Raw genomic sequence first — 26172 nt, 5'->3', positions numbered from 1 at the left:
GAAATTTTGGCGCCGTTGCCGGGGATTCTTTGGTGAATTGGTAAGGGTGAAAGGCTAGTTAAAGGGTCCTTCTCCACACATGACATATGCATATAAACCAATTTCCAGTCATTATTCCTTTAGACTATGAATGACAACGCCCCAAGTTAATTGCATCGCACAACCAACCATCAGATTTTCCTTATTTCATTGAATTGAATGAGTACACATTACAACCAAATTATCTTTCTCAAATTCCCTATATGAAACGCATGATAGACATACATATCAAAAGTCATTAAGTTCTATGAAAATCATAAGCATTGACAAGGCATTCATCACTATGAAACGCATGAGACTCATGCCAAGGATTCACTTAACACGATTGTGACTAGCAACCTCCACTACTTGTGAATATAAGCAAATAACTATTACGTGAAACTCCCTTATACTCTAGCATCAAATTCATGCATGCAAATTAAGTGTCGACCCTTAACCAACATACACAAACAAGTTTTGAATATCTCTAACTAAAAAGAAATTAGTTCCACATGTTCATCATAATTGAAAACAAAATTAAAATAAACATCAAACTAAAACTAAGGATATAGAACCCAGAAATGCTCCACACTCCAATGGCATGCACGACACTCCCTTGGATGGCAGATTGCACAAGTCCTCTTCTCCTTCCTTTCTTGCTTGTGGCACTAGGGTGATGTGGTGTGAATTATGGTGCTTGATGGCTGAATGTATGAATGAATGAACGAGTGAATGGATGGATTAAACTTGCGGCATAACATTATATTTATAGGCTAGGGTTTCACAGCAAAGCCTTGGAAAACAAGGATAGGTGAAGGCATAAGTTGAATAGGAATAGAATTGTGCAACCAAAACCCACGTGGAATGGGTTAAAACAACCAAAAACCAAGAGGAATTAGGCTAGAAAGGTGCGGCCAACTATTAGGATCAGGAATAGGGCTTCTAGAAAGAATGTTTTAGAACAGATTTCTAAACCTAAAGGGACAAGGACACACGGCATAGGTGTAGGAAAGGATTACAACTCCTAAACCACCAAGGGAAGGGCATATATGCGGCACATATGGGATAAGGCTTCTAGAATCTGAGTTATGTATTTAAATGTATAACTAATCCCTTCTAAATAGCTAGAATTAAGGCACAAACTGATTTGGATAAGATAAGAAAGGATAATGCTAGATTTAGGAAAGGATAAGGTTGGCTAGGATAGGATAAGATAAAGTTTGTTTGGATAATGTTTTGGATAAGATAGGATAAGGTTCCTTCTTTGTAGTTGATTCCTTATCTTCAAAACTTCCAATTTTGCTTCTCCAACTCTTAAGCACATTCCTAGACACCTTTGGTCTTCAAATTCATCCATCCATCTTGCTCCATTCATAAGCTATCCAATTGATGCCCAAAACTGCTCCAAATGGCTCCAAAATGCACTTTCTTGCCAACTTTGCCATTAGGACCTACAAACACACGAAAATAGCTTAAAACACTATAATAAGTAGTAATTAGCTAACTAAATGCAAGGAAACAACATAACTAAGTAGCATAAATATGCTCCTATCATGCGCTCTTGATGCGAGGGGTCCTGGAGTAGTCACTTCAAATGTCATTTTGTCCTTCAAGAGCAATATTGCTTAGAATCTTAAAAATCCATACTGACAAAGAAAATACATCAATTAATTTTTTATGGGTAAATAATACATATAGGTTAATTGCAAATTTTTATGAATTTTTCTGAACATATAAGTTGAGTTCATGTATTGCCAAAAGGTTACTCATTTTGTTAAATATGTAAGTTGCAATTTTTTTCTAAATTATTTCTAGTTCGTTGAGAGAGTCTACTTATCAACAACATTCATTAAAGCACTTAATGTAGGATGACACTCTTTTGCACTCATTCATCTTTATGATTGTCATGCAGGTTAAATGAAGGATTATGCCTGAGTACTTTCAGAACATACTTAAAATAGGTCCAATTGGCCAAGTTATCTTTCTTTTTTTTTTTTTTTCAACTTTATCTAAAACGTGCATCGTTGGTTCATTTATGTGTTAGCTTCACCAACTCTTTCCTAAATTCTTTCATAAATCTAAATTTAGGCCAAAACGACTTTATACGTTCCCTACAGCTTTCCCAAAATTGAGAAACTAACATATTTTTCTCTAAATCTAGTTGGGTGTTTCACCTTGTTGATGCACAAATTGAGAGACTTTGGAACAACGTAAAGTGTCAAGTTTGTGACCTTCGGTTGGTTGCTCCGGTCACTTAGTGAGGATCATATGTAAAGAAATAGAAATAGGGAAGTAGACACAAGATGTATGTAGTTCACCCTAAGTTTGGCTACATCCAAGGAGTAGAGGATTCTCATTAATAATGAAGGGTTTACACAATAAATAGGTTCAAGCATAATCATCATTAGTGAGTTCTAATGATTAGTTTAAGTACAATAATGACATTAGGGATTAATTGCAGGAGAATGGTCTCATTTTATAGTTGAGGAAAGTCTTTAGCTTTTGTCCGTGGATGATGTGGGACTCTATGAGCTTTATTCTGATGTTGACATGTGTCGCGCTATGATTGGCCTCCTAGTTGGAAGGAAACTTTTGTGCTTCGACCTGGGTGCCTCAGCACGAACCCGGTGCTTGGTAGTTTCGGGACTGGTCAAGTATGGTACAAACAGTGCTCCTCTAAGTTCCCGAGTGAGGAAACCTTCTTAGTTAAGGACTTGACAAATCCAAGTCCTTGAGTAATCGCGAAACTTCTGAGTATTGAGGTGTAGTAACATATAGTAAGAGTCCCCCAAGTCTCCGATTGAGGAGAGTTACCGAATGAGGTGTCTTACTCATTGCCAATTTTTCATGGTAATGAAACTTTTTAATATTGTTCACTCCTTCATTCAAGACTTTTCTTTTAAGTTTTGAGGTCCAAAGTCTTGTAAGCCTAGGCAGAAGGGCTTCACTTTAAGTCTTTTTTTATTTTATTATATATATATATATATATATATAAATTGCCTAGGCCCAAGGGAGAGGAGGCCTACTGCCTCATTAAGTACCTCCAGGCCCAAGGAAAAAAAAAATCAAAGAAAACCCGGCCTTTGGTGAAAATGGCCCGAGGCCTAGCCTTTGTTTGAAACCCTTACCCTCTATGCTTTGCCTGTGCCTTCTTCCACAATTTCCTGGAAATACTAAAACAAAATTCACGGTTGTCCTTTCTAGACACGTCGTCCCACACCCCTTCGACTTCACCCATTCGTCATCCCTTCGATTGCCCTCAACCCCGTCCTCCACCCTTTTTGACCTTGCCCCCCACGACCAGGCCATCTCGTTTTGTTTGGAGGCCTACGGTGAACCTTTAGGTGGCATCGTAGGTGGCTGTGAACTCACAAGTGGGTCAGTGATGGGTTCGCAGGTGAGCTGAGGGTGAAGCTTGTGTGTGATAATGCGGCTGGGAAGGTTTGAAGGTTGAAGCTGGTGGATGAAGGTTTAAAGGTTGGGTTGTGCTTTTGGTTTGTAAATTTAGTGGTGGATGGTGAACAATGCGTCTGTTCAAAGCTTGTTGTGGTTTTAGGTTTGAAAGTGCAGAGGGGGTCACCGTGAGGTGGGATAAATTGTTTCTAGGTTTTGATGAGGATGCAGGTTGCCTAACATAGGTTTGGGTTTTGGGTTTGAGATAGTCAGTGGTGAGGTTGAGAATAAAGGTCTGCGGTCAGGGTTTAAAGATGGAGGGGGACCGGTTGAAGCTTGAATCTTTGATTTCAAAAGCTTGATTTCAGAAACTTGAAGTTTGAATACATGGTCTAAGATTTGGGGCTTCATGATTTGCTCAAGAGGGTTTGAAATTGAGCGAGTTGTGGGTTGGTGGAGATAGGTGAGGTCCCTGGAAGCAAAGTGCATAGGGGGGGCTTAAATCTCAAATCCCTTTTAGCCCCAAACCGGGTTTTCCCTTGACTAACTCTGTTTTCGAGGTTTACCCTTGTTGTTGTTGAGGTTCAAAAGTTTGGGGGAGATTCAAGTTTTATTGCACCTTCATCATTGGTGAATTGGTTGTATTTTTGGGCACCATTAATTTGCATTCTTATTCCAAGCTATGTTTAATTTAGTTTAAACTTGGAATTTTGATTTGTTAGTCAATCTATTATAATATGTCTGAAATTAGATATGTATATATGTTGAAGCACATACAAAACACATGCGAAAGCACATACACAAGTGAAGGACATACAAAACACATGATAGAAATGAAGCACACACAGAACACATGTGAAACACATGACACACACGAAACACATACAAAAGACATACATGAAATGCATGAAACATAAACCTACACACATGAATCACATAACCTTCACTCATCCTCTATATAAACATAGGTTGAATATCAGTTGATCACACAATCTTTCAACCTTCAATCATCCTCTATATTCACCAATCTTTCAATTTTCAAAGTGTTTATGTTTCCTAAAACTCCTCATTATCTCATCAATGGTTTATAGAAGAAGGCGTAGCAGAGCAATGCAGATAGCACAATACCAAGCAAGCCTTGACATTGAGGATGCAGAAATCATCAACGCAGAAGTTGAATTTGCAAACTTGCTTATGCAATATGAGTACCATGTCGAATCTAGCTATCACGGTTCTATCACGGGCATTTGTTTGTGCAACGTGATAGAAAAGAGTGTCATGACCAAATGATGAAAGATTATTTTCTTGAGCGTCCGAGATTCCTACTCATGATTTTCGAAGGCAGTTTCAGATGAGGAGAGAGCTTTTTGAAAGCATCTTGAACACAGTTGTCAATCATGACCACTACTTTGCAAGGAAGATAGATGCAGTCGACAAAGTCTATCACCTTATCAGAAGCTCATACCTGCATTTCGGATGCTAGCTAATGGGTGCCCTGCAGACTCAACTGACGAGTATTACTGACTCGCTAACAGAAACCCATGACAAGCATAAAGCAACATCTTCCTCACAAGTCCAATTATAACCTCTAATATGCTCTCTTGCCATGTTGAACAATTTGCAAATGGAAAGAAATGGTAGAAAGAAAATTTGGAAGAATTGTAGGAGAAAATTGAGTTTTGTGTGGATGTTTGAACAAATACATAGGTATTTATAGAATTTTTTGGTCAACTTTGAGTTAAATAAAATTTTTTAATTATTTTAGCCATTGGATTTAAATTTGGGCCGTTAGATCTTTTTTTTAACCTTTAGATTTGATTATGTTCAATCTCAGCCGTTGGATACAATGTATTTTAAAATTACATTTTTTGAAAAAAAAAATTTCAATCTGGACCGTTGGACCAACCAACGGTCCAAAAAGCCAAGCCGTTGGATGATAAAAAGAGTCATTGGATGGTGGTTGACACAGGCCCTGACAGCGGGTCCCACCCTGTCGGGCGTTGAAGGGCTCAGCCCTCGTGGGGCTAGTTGGGCGCATGATGGGGCCCATAGTGGGCTAGGAAAGGGAGAGTCCACACGTTTCTAGGCTATTTCTTTGGGGGGGAGGTCTTTGGCCTTGGTTTGGCATTTGGCTTTTAGCCCAAAGATTTGGCTTGGGTTATGTTGGGTTTGGGGTGGGGGGGGGGAGGGAATAAGCGGGGAAATTTGGCAAATAGCCTAGGGTTGGGTTTGGTCTAACACATCATTCCCACTGTCAGATTTTAACCTTCGATGGGTAGAGTTGTCATTAACTCATTGAGGGCTGGACTGAAGGCCGAACTTTTACCAAACAACCAACGAAGCCCACGAAAAGAACGCAAGCAGTCCAAACCCCAATCTAGTTACAGATTTGATGGCAGTGGTGTAAATAAAGTAAAATCAAGGGTCTTCATGTCACTGTAGCTAAGCTACAGTTCAAACCCACCTCAACTTTAGCTTATAGTAATTATTGGGAAGGCAGTAGAGCTTTTTTCCTACTAAGCTACAAATACAAGTATCTACTTTTCTTATTGGGTAAATTACATTTTACCCATCTCGTTTGGGTGCATTTGAAACCTCATACAACATCTTTTAAACATTTCAATCTCATATATTTAGTTGTTATTTCATTTCAATGTCATACATTCGTCTCTATTTCTATTAGTTTCTTTGTTATCTGTCTATGTGCTGAGTGATGAGAGAGAGAGACTGTGAGAGTAATTACACTTAGGGGGAGGGTATTCAACGAAGAATTGAGATTTAATCTTAGTCGAATGCTACGACTACCATTAATTCTAGTACATATATAACCGAATCTACAAGGAGTGGCTACCAATTCCGATACTAAAATGTTTGGTTGTCAAAAATTTGGTTATCGAAACTTTCAATATTGTTCAATTTCAATTTTGATCGGTGTTAGTTCGGTAACTTTTGGTTGAAATTCGAGTGTGATACCCGTTATATCTATGTATTCCCAAATTTATAAAATGATTAACTTCCATGGGATACATCTAACACCAACAATCAATCCAATCAAAACATAATTGACACAATTTGTGACATCCCACATCGCCCAAGGGAGTGATCCTTATATGTATATTCCCATCCCTACCTTGCACGAGGCCTTTTGGGAGCTCACTGGCTTCGGGTTCCGTAGGAACTCCGAAGTTAAGCGAGAAGAACGCGAGAGCATTCCCAGGATGGGTGACCCATCGGGAAGTTCTCGTGTGAGTTCCCAGAAACAAAACCGTGAGGGCGTGGTCGGGGCCCAAAGCGGAAAATATCGTGCTACGGTGGTGGAGCGGGCCCGGGAAGTGGTCCCCCCGGGCCAGGATGTGACACAATTTCAAAACCTTATAGTGTAAAATAAATAAAAAATTAAAACTTTAACAAAACAATATTTACAACATTTTGTCTTAAAAAAATGAATAATCTAATGTGGCAACATCAGAAAGCCGCAGAATAGTCACCGAGGAGTCACTGGACAGACTCTATTTATACAAACACCAAGGTTTGGTTATCCGTTTGTGGACGTTACAAACTGCTCTCACTTAAGCATGGCTTCGTCTTCCTCAACTCTGCTCCTTCCACTCGGTAATCACTTTTAATCTTCATATTTTTTTTCTTTATTTATTATCCTTGCATTAGTTTACCATCTTCTTATCAATCTCAATGTGCACGTTAAAAAGTAGAAAGCTCAGAAGGAAATCTGCCTTTCGAATTTTCTTTTTTTCTGTTTTATATGGATTCTTGTGCATGACAAATGACCTCTATTATCTGTTTGTTGAAATCTACACGTGGGTTCATAATCTTATGCTCTGAACTTAATTATTTACAATAATTGTCTGTTATTTGTTTTTTCTGTCTTCTGATTGTTTTGAAGATTCTATTTGTTCCTTTCAATTTCTTAAAATAAACGGCAACATTAGGATTAGGGTGTAGAATTAGGAATAGCTCTCACCCACTTTCGGGGTGTAGTGTTCTTGGACTTGGCTATTTGGGTCAGTCATTGTTGTTTAAATATAATAATTTGAAATAGGTCCATTGTGATTCATTTCAAAGATCCAAGGATCTTCTGTTTTTTTCGATACAACCCCTAAGTTCGGGACAGCAACATTTTCCCTCTGTTTGGAGGGAGAAAGGAAAATGTTGACACTAATCGAGAATGTAGTGAGTTATCCATTTCAATTTAATCCCAGAGATCAAAACGAGGCCTAACGTGATAACCCTGTCGGCTGTCCTGACCTAGAAATTAATGTGTAAAAAAATGCAACATCGAAAGATGTTTTAAATGGCATGTGAACCAATCCAAGATTAGATATGCTGCTTCTCTTTTAGGTTCTACCAATATGCTATATCACAGCTTTAGTTCTACTGCTTTTCCTATAAGTTAGGTTCATCTTCTGGAGAAAGAATGTCTGCAAATTGCCAAGGTGTTTCTTGCGACAAAGTTCAAGGGATGCTCATACGATGTTCTAATTCAGAAGTTACTATAAAGGCTACAAGGTCAAGAGGATGTAAGGATAAGTTAAACGTGATCAAAAGAAGAGAGATGATTGGGTTGCTTTTTGGAGTTTCCAGCCTTGTGACAGGCACATTTGAAGCTGAGCGAGCTGGTCTGAGAAGAGAAGCCTCGACTATGTGATAATTCTTGCGAGAAGGAGCTTGAAAATGTATGGTGAGATTGAATTGATCCCTTATCTGCATTCTATCTGTTATGGGAGTTCAGTTATTACTTATTCGCTTCAAAGTTCTAGCAAGCGCTATAACTGGGATTTCACAGATCTAGATTTATTCTCTAAGTCCCTAAAAATATAAAGTTTAGAAAATAATATCTGGATTGAACTTTCGAGTCTTTAAAATTTGCTTAAACTGGAATTAACGAATACATTTTAAGAGGAAAGTCTTTTTTTGTAGTTTGCCCAAAGAATGGTTCTATTTAGGTCTTTTAGAATCAGCTTTAAATAATATTTTCCAGGCATTAGCTTTAGGTTCAAAATAGATAGGTATTAGCCTCTAAACTATTAACCAATCAAAGATTAGAAATCTAAATTTTAAGCTCTAAATGATGATTATACGCCCTAAAACAATCAACCATGTCAATAAATAGAGTCCAAGTTAAAAAAAAATTGAGTTGAAGTGAGGTCTTCGCAAAGCTTCCCGCAGGAGCCATCTTAAGCTTGACAAATACTTGCACAGCTTTATAACAGCTCATATGAATGCACACCGTGGCCTTCATTTGGTAAGGACTGGATTGTTTCTTATTAAAATGATCATACAGATTCCTTTCTTTTGGGAGTTCAGTGACTTTCTGTCAGTGGCAAATGCCTTCTGTTGATATGGACTATCAACCGTACTGGTAAATGATGTTTGAATTTTTCACTTTGTTGAAGGTACCTATGGTAACTACAGAGTCTGGTTTGTAGTACAAGGATTTCAAAGTTGGTCAAGGCCCCAGTCCACCAGTCGGTTTTCAGGTGTGTAAGATTTAAATCACCCTAGCTTGTGGGAACTAGCTTTCACTGCAATTTAGAAAGATGGGATTTTTCTTCAAGCGTTTGACTATTATGGGTTTCTTGATTATGTTGATTGATTGATTCTCATATTTGGTTTGTGTTATGAACACACACTTGATTATTAATAAAATTTGAATAAATCTTCTTATCTGATATTGTATCTGGCCCCCTCATTCTCTGCTTTTTTTGTGAATCTCCATTTCTTGTCTATAGACTTCTTACAGTCCTTTATAGAGTCACAGGTAGTTCTTTCTTCTGCACCCATATATGTTGGGTACATAGTCCTCTCTTAGCTCTTACAAGTTTAAACAATTTATATTTAAATTTTCGGAATCTCCTTGCAGAAATTAAGCATTTTTTTCCATATACTTTCTTAATCTTCAGATGTGGTTTGCTTGGTTGAACCTAGCGTCATGTTTCTAAGATTTGTAGAATTGAACTCTTTCCCCATCCTCCCGTATAGTATAACTCAAATTACATGACTTATTTATTTGGCAGGTTAATTAGCCAATATGAAATTTTTGACAAATTGATTGTGAAACAAGGTAGATACTAGGCAACACAGATAGAAATTATAGGTGGTTATATCAGAGAGAGAGAGAGGGGCTAGGATTGTGCTATATCGACCTGTCGATTTACGGACATTTGTTTTTTGTGTTTCTGACTCTTATTGCATTGGCGCTGTTTGCATAATTTCTGGGTTGACAGGTAGCGGCAAATTATGTAGCCATGGTTCCATCTGGACAAATATTTGACAGGTAAGCATGTTGTTATATCATGATACAAGTGGAAAATAGAAAAGAAAAAGGTTTCCTGTAGATTAGATGATCTTTTGGTAAGAAACATAATTTTATGAAGACTAAAATATATTCAACCACTGTGGACGTTGTCTTCTAAGTATCTGAATCAACGAATAGAACATTGGAACCCTCTTTCAGGATGTGTTGGTCCTCTCTTTCAGGTTTGTGAACGGCAATCTGTGCCTTTGCTTTAAAAAATTGAAGACCAAAATCTGAGTCTGTCCCATAAAACCTCCAGCCCATATCCCCGAAATCCGAGTTTATGGAGCAGACTACTACTCCATAATACTTCTTGCCATCTTACCATCACCAAAAGTATTACCCAACTCAAATCAACTTCCCTAAACAGACTCAACCACCACTACAATGCTATTGGACGGTGAAGAAACAAATGATCCGCATTTCCAATCTCTCTACACATATGCACCATTGGGGAGAAAGACAAAACCGGGGGTCTTCTCCTTCGGATCAAATCACAGTAGCCTTAGGGTTTAGGGTTTCACGGTGCTGATTACTGGTTGTTATTGGGTGTAGGCTAACTAGTGTAAAACCACATTGCATAACTTTGCATGCTACTTCCAGGTATTTATAAAAGGTTCAATAAGGTGCATGAGTAAAACTTCATGGTGGTAATTTGTAAGTTTATAGATAGTCTGTCCTACATTTTTATTTCTCTCCACACCGTCTTGTGCTTGGCAAGTTTTGATGGGGCTTAGACTCATCACTCCTTTACTCTTTCTTCAATTGTACGGTTCATTGGAGAAGGGACAAGTTTACATATTTCGTGTTGGCTCTGGTCAGGTAAGATCTATGAATGTCTCCTAGCATTTATTTTCTGTTCATGATATTTGTTTCCATCACCTTCACCTTGTCACTAGAGAAGTGTAATTCGGATTAATGATTTTGTGGTATGTTTGTGGGTAGATTTCCAATTCAGTATACTTAGCATCGAGTCTTCATCGTGAAACAATTAACGTGACCCAAATATGACTTATATGGTTTTCCCAGAATGTTAGAATTAGGAAGAAATGAATACACTGTGAGCTATGACTTCACAGATTCACAAGGATTTTAGACTAATTCCAGTACAATGGCAGGTGATGAAGTGAGAGAGAAAGAGAGAGAAGCAATAGAGAATATGACTCTGTAAATTCATTCACACTGATCTTCCGTCACATTCCAACGGTTATACTCTTTTGGCAGTATTCAAAATATATCAAGGACAATCTCAGCCCTTCATCTTACATCCTATGAGATGTAGACACATGGCAACTTACTTACTTAAGACCTATGAGACTCAAATGAGGAAGATACACCAAAATCAACATTTAACTAATTATTCTAGCAATATGTGCTAGAACTAACACTGCCATATCAGATCACAATTTACACACTAACAGCCCCCTTTAAATTGTGAACTGACTTCACTCCAAGAAGTTTTTTGAGATAAGTAAATTGCTTCGTTGCCAATGCCTTTGTGAAGATATCTGCAACTTGCTCCTTTGCAAGACAGTGAACCAAATCAATTACTCCTTGCTGCAATGCCTTCTTTATGAAATGGTACCTTCTGTTTATGTGCTTGGTTTTTTGATGAAAGATAGGATTCTTGGTAATAGCTATGGCTAAGGTATTGTCACAGTTCATTGGTGTTGCAACAGATTGCACTTCACCAAAGTCCTCTAGAACAAATCTTAGCCAAGTAGCCTATGATGTTGCCTTAGATGCACTTATATACTATGATTCGGCTGTGAATAAGGCAACACATTGTTGTTTAACTGAGGCCCAAGAGAAAACCCCATTGCCAAAGGTAAAAGCATACCTAAATGTGCTCTTCATATCCTCTTCTGAACCACTCTAATCACTGTCACAGAATCCTATCAAAATTGCTCCTTGACCTTTCTTGTACTCCAAGCCAAAATCAAGAGTCCCTTGAACATATCTTAGAACTCTCTTTGCTATCCCATAATGCTTGTTAGTAGGACAGTGCATGAACCTTGCTCACAAACAAGCATCATACATTATGTCAGGTCTAGTTGCTGTTAGATACAACAAACAGCCTACAATTTTTCTATATTGTGCTTCATCTGCAGCTCCACCTTCATCTTCTTTCTTCAATTTATCATTTGGCACAAGTGGAGTGCTCACAGGTTCACAATCCTGGAGTCCAAACTTCTTTAACAAAGCTGAGGCATATTTTCTTTGGTGTATGAAAATGCATTCTTTAGTTTGCATTACTCCCATACCAAGAAAATGATGTAGAAGCCCCAGATCAGTCATCTCATATCTATGCATCATATCAGATTTGAATTCATCCATCAATTCTTGAGAGCTTCTAGTGTATATTATGTCATCAACATAAATAGACACAATAATCATCTCTGAGTCTCCTCTGAATTTGTTGTACAGTGTTGCCTCACTAATACTCCTTTTGAAACCACATTGTGCAAAGTATAAATCTATCTCTCCATACCAAGCCCTAGGTGTTTGCTTTAAACCATACAAGGCTTTGTGTAGTTAGTAGACCTTATCCTCCTCTCATTTCACAATGAATCCATTTGGCTGATCTACATATACCTCCTCCTCCTCTAACACACCATTTAAGAAAGCTGATTTCACATCCAGTTGAAATAGCTTCCACTTGTAATTTGCAGCCAATGTAATTAAAGTTCTTATTGTGTCCAACCTTGCACAGGTGCAAAGGTTTCATTATAGTCTATTCCAGGCTTTTGTGCATAACCTTTTGCAACAAGCCTAGCTTTGTTCTTTTGAATTGAGCCATCTAGGTTGAGTTTTGTTTTGTACACCCACCCCAATCACAGGCTTATCAGATGGTCTTCTTACCAATTCCCAAGTCTGATTTTGCTCAATCATCCCAATTTCGTCTTCCATGCTTCATCTTGTGCAGCTTCAGTGTAGCACTCTGGTTCAATGATTCAAACATGACATCTCTTATAAATCTCACTCAAATTTCTATTTCTCAGTGGAGTATCATCAAACTGAGGTGTAGTAATTTAACAGCTTGATTCACTAAGAGCTATAGTTGGACAGTCTTCAATTTGAATCTGAGAATCTCCAGATATAGCTTGTTCCATGGAATCTGAACCTTCATCAACTTCTGTCATTTCCAGAGATTCATGCACAGAAAATGGAATACACACTTCCTTGACTTTATGTTTCTCCCAATCCCATTTGCCATTCTCATCAAAGATCACATCCCTTGAGAGTATCACCTTCTATGTTTCAGGATTAAGCACTTTGTATCCTTTCTCACAAGTGCCATATCCTATGAAAATGCCAATGACATTGGTTTCTTCTAATTTGTGTCTCAGATTTCCTGGAATGAGGGAGTAACACACTGAGCCAAACACTCTCAGGTGCTTAATTCCAGGTTTTCTTCCACTGAATTTCTCAAAAGGTGTAACATTGGACATCTGTTTAGTAAATATACAGATGTATTCACTGCTTCACCCCAGAGATTATAGGGAAGCCCTTTCTCATGTAGCATGCATTTTGCCGTTTCCACTACAGTTATGTTCTTCCTCTCTACAACTCCATTCTGTTGGGGAGAATATGCAACAGTGAGCTACCTCTCTAATCCCAAAGATTCACAGAACTTTTCAAATTCACTAGAATTGAATTCTCCACCCCTATCTGTTCTCAATTTCTTCATAAAATAGCCACTTTGAAGCTTTACCATAGACTTGAACTTCTTGAACACATGGAAGACTTCTGACTTGTGTCTCAAAAAATAGATCCAGCACATTCTCGAGTAGTCATCAATGAATGTAATAAAGTATCTGTTTCCACTCATTGTAGGTGTTTGCATAGGACCACACACATCTGAGTGTATTAACTATAGTGGCATCTTTGCTCTCCAAGTCGATTCTTTTGGAAAAGACTCCCTGTGATTCTTTCCCAATGCACATCCTTGAGACACACCTTCATTTTCATGCATCACAGATAATCCAAGAACCATATCATACTCCTGCAACTGCTTCAAACTCGTATAATTAAGGCGTCCAAGTCTTCTATGCCACATTGTAGCACACTAATGTACACTAGCCTTCAACACCAATTGATCATTAGATTTGAAGACTAATGGAAAACACATGTTCCCCTTTTGTTTCACACTGACCACTAAGTTTGTCAATGTCCTGTCATCAAAGATATCCACCTTATAGTCACCAAACACAAGAAAATACCCATGTTCAATCATCTGTCCAACACTGAGTAAGTTCTTTGCGAGTCCAGGTACTAACATGACTTCCTTTATTGATGTGATATAAACTAGCACACAAATTAAACCCTCTTTTTGATAGTTGTAGTATGGATAAATAGGGATCGTTCTAGGCCGGAGATTAAGAGGGACTGCTAATCTACTCAAATTAGACTCAACTACACTTAACTAAACTCTTATGACTCAAGACTGACTCAAACTACTCAAAACTATACAAAACAAACAAATTGACTCAAAACAATTTGTATGGATGAATTCTAACTTATATTGACTCAAAACACTAAAAAGAAACCAATTTAAACAGATTCTAACTAAAAGACACGAAATCTAAAAAGGGAAGTGGTTTTTGACCAATTTAAAGTAAAAGCAAACAAATTTAAAGACTCTAAACAACTTTGGACGAAATTGAGTGTTTTAATGGGTGAATGGCTAGTTAGAGGGTTCATCTCCACACATGAACCATATGCATACAAATCGATTTCCAATTATTATTCTAATAAATCATGAATGGCAATGCCCTAAGTTAACCGTGAACTGCACAAATTAACCATCAGATTTTCCTAAATTCATTGAATTGGACTCAGCGACGCAATCAAATTATTCTTATCAAGTTCCTTATATGAACTGCATGATAGAGATATATATCAAAGATCATTAAGTTCTATGAAAATCATAAGCATTGACAAGGCATTCGTAACTATGAACTGCATGATACTTCTGCCATGGATTTACTTAACACGATTGTGACTAGCAACCTCCACTACTTATAAATATAAGTTCATAACGATTAGGTGAAATTCCCTTATATTTTAGCATCAAATTCATGCATGCAAACTAAGTATGTATCCTTAATCAACATACAAGAATGAGTTATCAATCAAACAGATAAGTAAATCACATTCATGTTTTACGAAACAATAATTGAATGAAATCAATTCATATAAAACATATGTCCATGGCTTCGAATTCACCCCTAGCTAAAAAGAAATTAGTTCCACATGTTCATTATAATTGAAAACCAAATTAAAACAAACATTGGACTAAAACTAAGGATAGAATACACCTAGAAACGCTCCAGCACTCTAATGGCAAATTGCAGGTCACGGCACCAAGCTTCTTCTTCTCCTTCCTTCCTTGTTGCAGCACTCTTTGTATTTTTCTCTGAGATTCTCTCTTAGGCTCTCCTCTCAATTATGCGGCAAAGGTGTGCATTTTATAGGGCAGATACAAGGCATTGTTTGTGGAGGAAAAGGATTAGTTCTTAGCATTGTTTTAGGACTCCTAGAAATCAGATAAGAGGCGGTTTAATATGATAAGGAATCCCCCTTGCAGCTGGAGATAAGGTAAGACAAGATTAGGATTTGATAAGATAAGTTTAGTTTGGATAAGGTTTGGATAAAATAAGATTGGATAAGGTCTCCTTGTTTTCAGCTGATTTCAAGCCTTAATTAATTCTTCCTGATTCCTTGCACATTCCTAGCACCTTTTAAGCACCAAAAACGTCCATTCCTTGTACTCCATATGCAAACTATCCATTCCAGTCCAAAACTGCTCTAAAATGCTCCAAATTGCATTTTCTTGCCACTTTTGTCATTTGAACCTACAAACACACGAAAATAGCTTAAAACACTCTAATAAATATAAACTAACTGAGTAAATGCAAGGAAATAGGCTAACAAAGTTGCATAAATATGCTCCTATCACTTATATATCTCTCTCCCCTTCTTAATGTTAATAACAAGAGTTTCTTTGGCCTTCACATCAACAAGAACCTCTGTGCCAACTTGCACTTTTGCTCTAACACTTATGTCAATATCCACAAGTAGATCTTCTCTGGAGGTCATATGGTTACTACACCCACTGTCTATATACCATATATCACTCACAACTTTCACCTCAGTTGTTTGCTTAACCAGGAAAAGATTTCCAGGTTCTTCCACTTTGTTTGCAAAGTTCCCTTGTTGAACATTCTTATTCAGATTGCATACCCTGGTGATATGACCAAGTTTCCCACACTTGTGACATTTAATTTTCCCTTTCGCCCCACACTCTCCATAGTAGCCTATCACAATATCTTCACACACCACCTGTGTTAGTAGTCTCATTCCTTACACCTGGAGTGATCTTGTTATTCCACAGTTTTCCTATGGACTTGAAATTCTTCTGAGATTTTGTTCCACCAGCATTGGTATTTTGATTACCAAATTTACTATTCTTAGATGAAATTTCTAGACTAGCAAATGCAAGCACAGTACTGCTTTCTCCATGTCTAGTTAATCTCAGTTCATACCCTTTCAATATGACAACCACATCTTGTGCATCAATCACATCAATATCTTTAGTATTTTCAATAACATAAGTTATACTATCATATGATTTAGGTAAACTGATCAACAGCTTTTGCACAATTCTTTGATTACTAAGATCTTCACCATAACTTTTCATCTAATTTATCAAATCAAACAACCTAGCCAGATATGCAGTTAGAGATTCACCTTCACCCATACGAGTATACTCAAAATCACGATGAAGACCTTGTAATTTCACAGATCCTAAGAACTCTTGCTTTAGAATATCCCAACTGCCTTCGCAATTTCCAGAGTTGCAATGCGTGGAAAAATTTGATCCGATATAGCTCCTTGAATGATTCGAAGAGCCCTTACATCCTTGACCAAATTTTCACAATACAACTTCATCTTTGCCTCTGTTACCTCGCCCTCCGCCTTCGCTGGAGAAGAAAAACTCGTCTCAACAATGCTCCATATCTTGTTAGATCGGAAAAAAATTTTCATTCGAATTTGCCAGAAATCAAAGTTCTCTCCGTTGAATATCGGAGCGCAAAGCTCCCCTCCGCCAGACCTAGCCATGTTAGACTAAGATCTGACCTCTCGCTCTCACTGATTTCTTTGCAACGAAATGTTGCGAGAATGAACTCTCACAGAGTCGACGCCCAGAGTTTCACCGAACCTGGCTCTGAGGCCATGTTAGAATTAGGAAGAAATGAGTACATTGTGAGCTATGATTTCACAGATTCACCAGGAATTTAGAGTAATTCTAGTACAACAATGGCAGGTGATGAAGTGAGAGAAAGAGGGAGAAGCAATAGAGAATATGACTCTATAAATTCATTCACACTGATCTTCCATCACATTCCAACGGTAATACTCTTTTGGCAGTATTCAAAATACATCTAAGGACAATCTCAGCCCTTCATCTTACATCTTATGAGATGTAGACACATGGCAACTTACTTACTTAAGACCTATGTGTAGACATCGAAATTTCAGTGAAATAAATGTGAATTTTTCGTGTTTACACTATGAGACTCAAATAAGGAAGATACATCAAAATCAACGTTTAACTAATTATTCTAGCAATATGAGCTAGAACTAACACTGCCATATCATATCACAATTTACACACTAACACAGAAAATAATGGAATGAAAGGTTTGATGTTGTTTTGCGATAGCATGTTATTATACAATCACGAAAGCAAGAAGATTAATAAAATGAAGAAACCCTAAAGAAGCAAAGCATAAATAATCTTTTGGCGATTCATTGCGTATGACTGAAGTGATGTCTCAAGGCTTCTTACTGCATCTTTTGAACTGCATCTTAGGGAAAAAGAATGTTTGCTATTAATCGTTTAATCTAAATGAGTAGAACAGGTGATCAAGGGACTTGATGAAGGGATCTTGTCCATGAAAATAGGCGGGAAGCGACGACTCTACATCCCAGGATCAGTAAGGCTTTTATTTGGCTTTCTTTGAAGGCTCCGGGAAGACCAAGGGTGGCTCCAAGTAGTCCGGTTGTTTTCGATGTGAGCTTGGAATGCGTACCAGGCCTTGACATTGAGGAAGAGTAGGAGAACAGATGCGTCCCTTGTTCTATGTTTTTTTTTCTTTGTAATTTTCATTTTTTCTGGGTAAATTTACCTAATGTTGCATACCACTCGGATTGAATATGGATTCATAAAAGACCTCCCAAATAAGAAGGGTTATTAGAGCAATGCATTGGACGCTGGGTTGTCTGAAATTAAAAGCTTGCAACGTCTCTAGACTGACTGACTATTGGTGTTAGCAATGCGAATCATGAATACTCTTAATTATATAAGGTGGTGGCCTTTCGTTTTCTTCCTACAAAAAAGTCTCTCTCCCTCCCTTTAAATTGGAATGGGAAACCCAAGAGCTCAAACTTTATAAATTTGCAGATGGTAGTAGCTAGAGAGTAGTACTGCATCTGCAATTCTGCATGCATATTCACCCTGCTTGGATATATTTGCAGATAGTAATTGCTGCCAGTGCGAGAAACAATCATTTATACCAGAAGAACTCTTAAGTACGTAGTTAATGGATCGTGATGAGGAGACTACTGTGAAGAAGGAAGGAGTTGCCGGTAGAAGCTTGATCGATTTGGTCTTCTTTCGGTCTCTTCGGGATGTTCTCAGTAGAGATCTTTACAAACACCAGGTTTGTTTTCACTTTTCACTTTGAATGACTAGTTATGTATGGATATTTAGGGCGGGTTTAGGGTTTCACTAGTATGAATTAATTAGAGGGTTTAAAATCAACTTGTACCGCATCAAGTTCTGCCAAACTATATACAGACGGAATTGTGCCCCTGGAATTGTTAGTCATTGATGAAGCTGCTCAGCTTAAAGAATGCGAATCAGCAATTCTGTTACGACTACCAAGTCTTCACCATGCTATTCTCATAGGAGGTGAGCGGCAACTCCCTACATTGGTTGAAAGCGAGGTTTGAGTTTTATCCTTCTTACATGCTCTTTTGGTTTTTCAGATTATTAATCAGAAGCATATAAATATTTTATCCTAGCAACTGAGTATATTTGATCATTGAACTATTAGATCTCTGAGAAGGCTGAATTTGGAAGAAGTTTGTTCCACAGACTTGTAGTGTTAGGACACGAGAAGCTCCTGCTCAATTTCCAGTATAGGATGCACCTTCAGTCAGCTTGTTTCTGAAAAGGGAATTTTACGACAATCAGATATTAAATGGTCCAAATCTCAATGAAATGAGCTACAAGAAGTGCTTCCTTGATGGAAAAATGTACGGATCCTACTCATTTATAATTATAGCAAATGGGAAAGAAGAATTTGATCGCGGGGCATAGTCAGAAAAACATGGTTGAGGTTGCTGTGGTTCATGAAATAGTTTCTAGCCTTTACAAAGGTTATTATTGTTGTAAGCTAGTAGATTATGTTCTTAATTTTTCTCGGAATATATATATGCTTCTTGAAACATTCTTGTAGTATACTACTCTTTAGTTGTCTTAATTTTTTCTTGTTCACGACAGAATTCACTCGAACCAAAAAGATGGTTAGTGGTGGGGTAATATCACCTTACAAGGCTCAAGTTAATGCAATTCAAGATAGAGTCAAAGAATACAGTGATGTTTTAGCTGGCTCAGACTTCTCCATAAGTGTGTGATCTGTTGATGGATTCCAAGGTGAAGAGGATGTGATAATTATATCCACTGTCAGATTTAATAGAAAGGGCTCTGTGGGATTCCTCTCCAATAGGCAACGAGCCAATGTGGTTTTAACATGTGCAAGGTACTTCTTTGACGAAGTGCAGCTCAGTTGTAGTATGTCCGAGTAATAGGTGGTTTAAAAGTTAATTACTCGTTCTCGTGTCTGTAGGTATTGTCTTTGGATACTGGGGCACGGATCGATCTTGATTAACAGTAACTCAATTTGGAAGGAACTAATTCTTGACATGAAGAAACGAGAATGTTTTTTTAATGCCAATGAGGATAAGAAGTTGGCTCAGAAGCCCTGCTGGAACTTGACCAATTACATATTCCACTTGATCCAGATTCTTTGTTGTTCAAAAATGCAAAATGGAAGGTAATGCTGCAACTTTTGACTTTTTCTTTTTAATTATGATGCCTGCAGTTTTGCTTTTCGAGCGTTACCATAGTTTAATATCCCAGCCAGATAGAGTACTATTTATCTTACAAGTTTCTGGAAAAAAATAAAATTTCCAAGCAAGGATGTTTAGAATTAATGTTTGTATTAGCATTTATTGCTCTTATTCTGTAAATAGGTATGGTTCTCAACTGCGTTTAAGAATTCCATATCAAAGGTTAAAGACACGAAGATTTGTCAGTCAGTAATTTCTTCACTTGAAAGGCTTTCTCTTGGTTGGCGCCAATCTCAGAATGACAAAGAAATTCTACTTGATGCTGGGACTTCTGCTCAACTGTTATATAAGTATGAAGTCAACAGTCTGCTGTATCTCATTTGGAGTGTAGACGTTATCCAGCAGAATTCAGTTTTTATCCAGGTTATAAAGATTTGGGATATCCTTCCACTTTCTGACATTCTGAGACTTGCAAAGTCCCTTGACACCGTTTTTGGAGCTATACAGTCGATAAGATGAACCGTTGCAAGCACATATGTGTTGATGGGTACGTATAGTCCTTTTAACTTTTTATTCCTCCGAATTTGGCAAAGAAAAACTCAGTTGTAAAGTATAGAGTTGTTCACAAATAATCCTTCTTTTTGTTGCTGGATTAATGCTACAGGGTCAATGTTGTCCAAATATATGGCCAGTAGATTCATGCAGTTGCGATGAAGCTGACCAATCGAGTTCCTTTCAAGACCATTATCTTCACTCAGAGTGACTGATCGGACAGCTGAAACATCAACTAAAACTTACAGGTGTGTGCGCCATTTACTTCACATATTAGCATGACCGATTACTATATGTAATTAATGATAATCAAAACTCTCCATTTTGGTTTCATTGATGGTTGTAATTTAAGTACTAACTGTTTTTGACTTTAGGAACGAGTTAAGTTGCAGAGTGACAAGGTGGTAATTAAGATTTATAGTTGGTGACTAAAAGAAGCATATTATTCATTCCTAGGTTTCATGTACGGCGACATCAGATTGAAGTGCATTTCCTTTCCTAAACGAACTTTGGTGTATGGCAATTGACAAGCAATTGAACCTTATGAACAGTGTGCAGCAGAGCAGCAGCCATTACACAGCATATGATTCGTGAAGATCATCGTCATTGCCTGATGTAAAAGAGTAGAATTTTATATTGATATCTTTCATCACTTGATGTAGAACGAACTAAACAATTATTATTGAAATATGTGATTCGGATTATATTAGCATCTGTTGGGTTGCATGTTTGTTGATTCATCATAATTTTTCAGTACTCCTCCGGGCCCTTAAGTTAAAATGTCGGGTGAAATATTAATTGGTATATAAATCATTATTTGACACAATATGTACTAGTACTGGGAGCAGAAAACAATGGCCAATTCGAAACTCAAGATTGTCGTCCAGTGGTACAAGTAGAACTAGTAGCAGCAGAGCAGAAGGATTCTCAAACATGTTAATCAGCAGCATTCATGTATTGATCACGGTGGCCATGAAGATATGTAGATGAAGCTATCAACCAAGTCTCGAAATCCATATACCATTTTTTCAGGACACATCCAAATTGAAACCGGAAACCCCTAATCCCAACCTGTATGGATTGAAATTGTTCCTTGGTCTTAGGCATATACATTTTATTCTCATTTTCTTCCTATTATTTATCTTTTGTCTTTATTTTTAATCAGGTCTGATAGTTTACCTCAAGTGACTTCGTTTCTCACTTCCAAGTTCCAATAGAGCTGTGATTTTAAAAATGAAAAAGCACTTTTCCCCTAAAAAAGAAGAAAAAGAAAAAGCACTTCAATCATAAAGTTTTGTTTCGTTCTCTGTAGCCTGTAGACTAGCGTCTTGGTCAAGTTGTCCCCAACTTGATTGCTAAGAAAAATATTTAAGTACATACTTAAACAAAAAGGAGAGCTAAGCTAATTGATGCCATTGACTTCATCACTAGTCCTTAAACTCAAGTCACTGCGAATATCATCCGAAGATCAATGAGTTTGTACGTAATGGATCGTCAGAAGGAGAGTAATAAGTTGAGCAATTATGGAGTTGCAGCAGCTCGACCCTTAATCAATATCGTTTTCTCTTGGTCACTTGAGGATGTTCTCAATGCACATCTTTACCGAAATCAGGTTAATTTGTACTGTGTCTACGGTCCGGTGCTTCTAATTTCTTTCGTATTCGATCATGTACTTGTCAGTAGTATTGTAAAATTACAACGTCAGTTTTCGTTTCATTTCGTCAACTTGCAGGTGACAAAAATTCCTGAGACATTTTCTACCATGACGAGTTACATGAAATCTTTCATTCCTTCACTTGTTGAGGAAACACATGCTGATCTACTCTCAAGCATGATGAATCTATCGCAGGCCCCGACTCTCGAAATTCTGACAGTTAAAACTTCTAAGAATCATGGACCTCCTAAAGACTTGTTTTATGATGTTACTTGTGTAGGAACATATGTGCCACAGGTTGGAGATCTTATTGCCTTAATTGATATTAAACCAAAATGCGTTGATCATTTGAACGGGCCCAGAATTTCCTATCTCATTGCATATGTTCATCAAAGTAGAGACAGTAATCTCTCAATACTCTCTTCAAGGCATATCGATACAGGAAGATACATGCATATTAAGAGCAAGACAGATACACTTTTTGCGGTCTATCTCATGAACATGACAACAACTGTTCGAGTATGGAAAGCTTTGAACTCAAAAGGGGCAAATACAAGTTCAACTAAAAACTTGCTGCAACCGCAAGCCAATTCATCACAAGTATTTTTCCTGGACTCTATCTCTACTTTAACATCTTTGACGAACTAACCCATCTTCATGCTTTTGCAATACTGATGTGATGACCTACTCTGATTGGATTGCTATGTTTAGTTTGTAAATCTGTAACAGAAATAGTCTATTCCCCCAATAAAGTGTGTATATTTTTCTCCACATGGTTAACCTCACTAATCTTTTGTCTTTGTCTCTTACAAGGTAGGAATTCGTGTTCAATTTTCTTTGACAACGAAAAATGCTACCTATCTGCTACATTTCGTGCAATGTGCTCTGATCTAAATGATTCCCAAAAAGCTGCAGTTTTGAATTGTATCAGTTTAAGTAAATGCAACCACCGTAATAGCATAAAACTAATATGGGGACCTCCTGGAACTGGAAAAACGAAGACAGTTGGTTTGTCACTCTTTGCCCTGGTTAAATTGAAGTGCAGAACATTAACATGTGCTCCAACCAATATTGCCGTGTTAGAAGTAACAGCACGTGTGCTGAGCTTGGTAAATCAGTCACTTGATTATGGTAAGTACGGGCTTGGGGATATAATTCTATTTGGGAATGAGGAGAGGATGATCATGATGACCTTGTTGATGTATTTCTTGATTATCGTACTAAAATTCTGGGCGAGTGTTTTGCCCCTTTGAGTGGATGGAAACATCGGTTAGCATCAATGATTGATTTACTTCAGGATCCAAAGGAAAAGTATGCGTTGTATTTGAAAGAAAAAAGGAAAAGATACAATGAGGGTGAAGAGGGCGATAATACTTGGACGACGACGCTGAAGGGAGTGATAATGTCGTTAATCAATGGTAGAAACCCAACAAGTGACGATGATAATGATCTTATGACATTTGAAGAGTTTGTGAAGGAAAAATTTGATTCCATTGGTGAGTGCCTCAAGATTTGTATGGTAAATTTGTACACCCACTTACCAACTTCTTCCATGTCAATAGAGGTAGTCAAGGACATGATTACAGCTTTGGATTTGCTCAACTCTTGCAAATATATATTTGATGAGGTTGGGTTTTCGAATTAAAGGATGCAATTAGTTGTAAAATATTGTGTTTGTTTATTGAGGTCGCTTTGCGCATTTTCTGTTCCTATTTTAACTGACGACAAGGAAATAGGAAATTTTTGCTTGGAAAATGCTTGCTCAATATGTTGCACTATCTCGAGCTCTTCTAAATTGTACACAAAAGGAATGAAACCGGTAGAAATTTTGATGGTCGATGAAGCTGCTCAGCTTAAAGAATGTGAATCGTTAATTCCTTTGCAACTCCCTGGTCATCGCCACGCTATTCTCATTGGAGATGAAAGGCAACTCCCCGCTATGGTGAAAAGCAAGGTCTTCATTTCGTCCTCTCCTCTGTGTTTTTCAGGTTTTTGAGTACACACACACACACACACCCACACACACATTATCTAACAGTTTAGTACATGAACTTGTTAGATCTCGGAGAAGGCTGTATTTGGGAGAAGTTTGTTTGAAAGACTTGTACAGTTGGGACATGAGAAGCTCCTTCTCAATGTCCAGTATAGAATGCATCCTTCAATCAGTTTATTTCCTAATAGAGAGTTTTGCAACCACCGGTTACTAGATGGTTCGAATGTCAATCAAAAAAGCTATGACAAGTGCTTTCTTTAGGGAAAAATGTACGGATGCTACTCGTTTATTAATATAGCTAATGGAAAAGAAGAATTTGATCGCGGGAGTAGCCAGAAAAATATGGCTGAGGTTGCTGTGGTCTATGAGATAGTTGCAAGCCTATACAGAGGTACATTTTATTGCAAGTCAGTAGATTTTATGGTTATGAGTTCTTGAAGATTCTTCTGTGCGTAATTTTTATATCTGGATCGCAGAGTTCACTCGCACAAAGAAGAGAGTTAGTGTCGGAGTAATGTCACCCTACAAAGCTCAGGTTGATGCAATTCAAGCGAGAGTCAGAAAATACAGTGCAAATTCTGGAACTAGTGACTTTGCCCTAAGTGTCGATCGGTTGACGGATTCCAAGGTGGCGAAGAGGATGTGATAATAATCTCCAGAGTCAGATGTAATGAGAATGGATCTGTGGGATTCCTCTCGAATCGTCAGAGAGCGAATGTGATGCTAACACGTGCAAGGTACTCCTCTTACAATACATACTGTTGTAGATTAGATGTCTGAATTTTAGTCGTTTAATTTGTTGTACGTTATGTGTCTACGTATACACACGCAGGCATTGTCTTTGGATATTGGGGAACGAACCAACTTTGGTTAAGAGTGAGAGTATTTGGAAGAAGGTAATTGTTGATGCTAAGAAACGCAAATGTTTCTATAATGCTGAGGAAGACAAGGACTTGTCTCTGGCTTTGGCAGCTGCCCTTGTGGATTCGAGCAGTTTCCGGGAAGTTGATCCCGCGGAGTTCCTTTCAAAACTGTTATCTACTCTCAGTCTAACAGAAGAGCCACAGACATTATCAAGTAGTAATAGACGAGCTTAAAGCCAAGGCAGTGAATAATTAGAAAACACCGAGGCTAAAACCTCACACCTAATACTAGGTGGTTCATATTGTTGGAAATTCAAATCAAAACAGGTTGTAAAATATTGCTGCTAGCTGTTTGTTTCTTTCCAGCTACAAAGAACAAAGTCTCCTCCATGTGCTAGCCGAAAGGTGTTGAAAGACAGCAAGGAATGATGCAGAGCATGTGTGTAAAAGTGTCTAGCAGCTGGTGCATATGTGAAAGGGTGTAAAGATGGTAATCACCATCTGTCGCTGCATGTGTGTGTGCCAGATTGTTCTAAGTTCATTTGATCTGTTTGAATGGTTGTATGTGTTGTTGTATTTTTTTATTTAAAGCACTTGAGTGGTTCTTTGCTGTTTGGAATGTATAAATAAGCCTCTCGTAAGGCTTTAAATGATAGAGTGTATCATCCGAAACATTAAATCCAATTCCCATTTCCATTTCAGCTTGTAAGCTCCAAAAGAGTTGTAAACCTCTTTCTAATATTTCAAAGTGTTTGTTATCCCCAAGCTTGTTATTCCCTTTCGTTTGTCCAATATTATTGAGAGAAGAAAGTGAGAGGTGTGATAGAGTTTGTAAACCTATCACCCACATCATTTGGTATTGAGTTAGTAAACTGTCAAATACCAACAGTTGGTATCAGAGCCAGAATACCATTCTGGCAAGTGCAGTAGCTATGGCGTCCAACTTAGTGCAACTCCAAGTTCCCACATTGAAGAAAGAAAATTATGAAAGATGGTGCATCCAATTCAAAGCATTGTTTGGATCACAGGAGCTATGGGAAGTTGTCAGTAGTGGGTATGTTGTACCTACTGCCGAGCAAGAAGCCACATATACTGCAGATCAAAGGAACACTCTCAAGGATTTACGAAAGAAGGACCAGAAGGCGTTGTATCTTCTTTATCAAGGATTAGAAGATTCAACGTTCGAGAAGGTTGCAGAAGCAACAACGAGCAAGCAAGTATGGGACACACTCAGTACAATCTA

At 37.8% G+C, this 26172-nt stretch overlaps 2 pseudogenes across 2 annotated transcripts; both read left to right on the top strand.

The window, feature by feature from the left end:
* Positions 1 to 6863: 6863 nt before the first annotated feature.
* Positions 6864 to 25227, top strand: LOC137737294 (putative ATP-dependent helicase C29A10.10c; annotated as a pseudogene). Its single transcript, XR_015955203.1, has 10 exons — positions 6864 to 7023; positions 7824 to 8107; positions 8823 to 8906; positions 9654 to 9703; positions 18269 to 18453; positions 22152 to 22675; positions 22888 to 24027; positions 24133 to 24457; positions 24543 to 24803; positions 24899 to 25227. The product of XR_015955203.1 is annotated as a putative ATP-dependent helicase C29A10.10c (transcript).
* Positions 18478 to 20562, top strand: LOC148691651 (putative helicase MAGATAMA 3; annotated as a pseudogene). Its single transcript, XR_015954874.1, has 7 exons — positions 18478 to 18484; positions 18591 to 18739; positions 18850 to 19174; positions 19299 to 19557; positions 19645 to 19851; positions 20051 to 20414; positions 20532 to 20562. The product of XR_015954874.1 is annotated as a putative helicase MAGATAMA 3 (transcript).
* Positions 25228 to 26172: the final 945 nt, after the last annotated feature.

Source organism: Pyrus communis, chromosome 13 (genome assembly GCF_041283825.1).
Source record: "Pyrus communis isolate YQ-2024b chromosome 13, ASM4128382v1, whole genome shotgun sequence".
Lineage (NCBI taxonomy): Eukaryota > Viridiplantae > Streptophyta > Magnoliopsida > Rosales > Rosaceae > Pyrus > Pyrus communis.
Note: the sequence above shows the minus strand (reverse complement) of the source record. Positions and strands in the feature narration are given on the sequence as shown.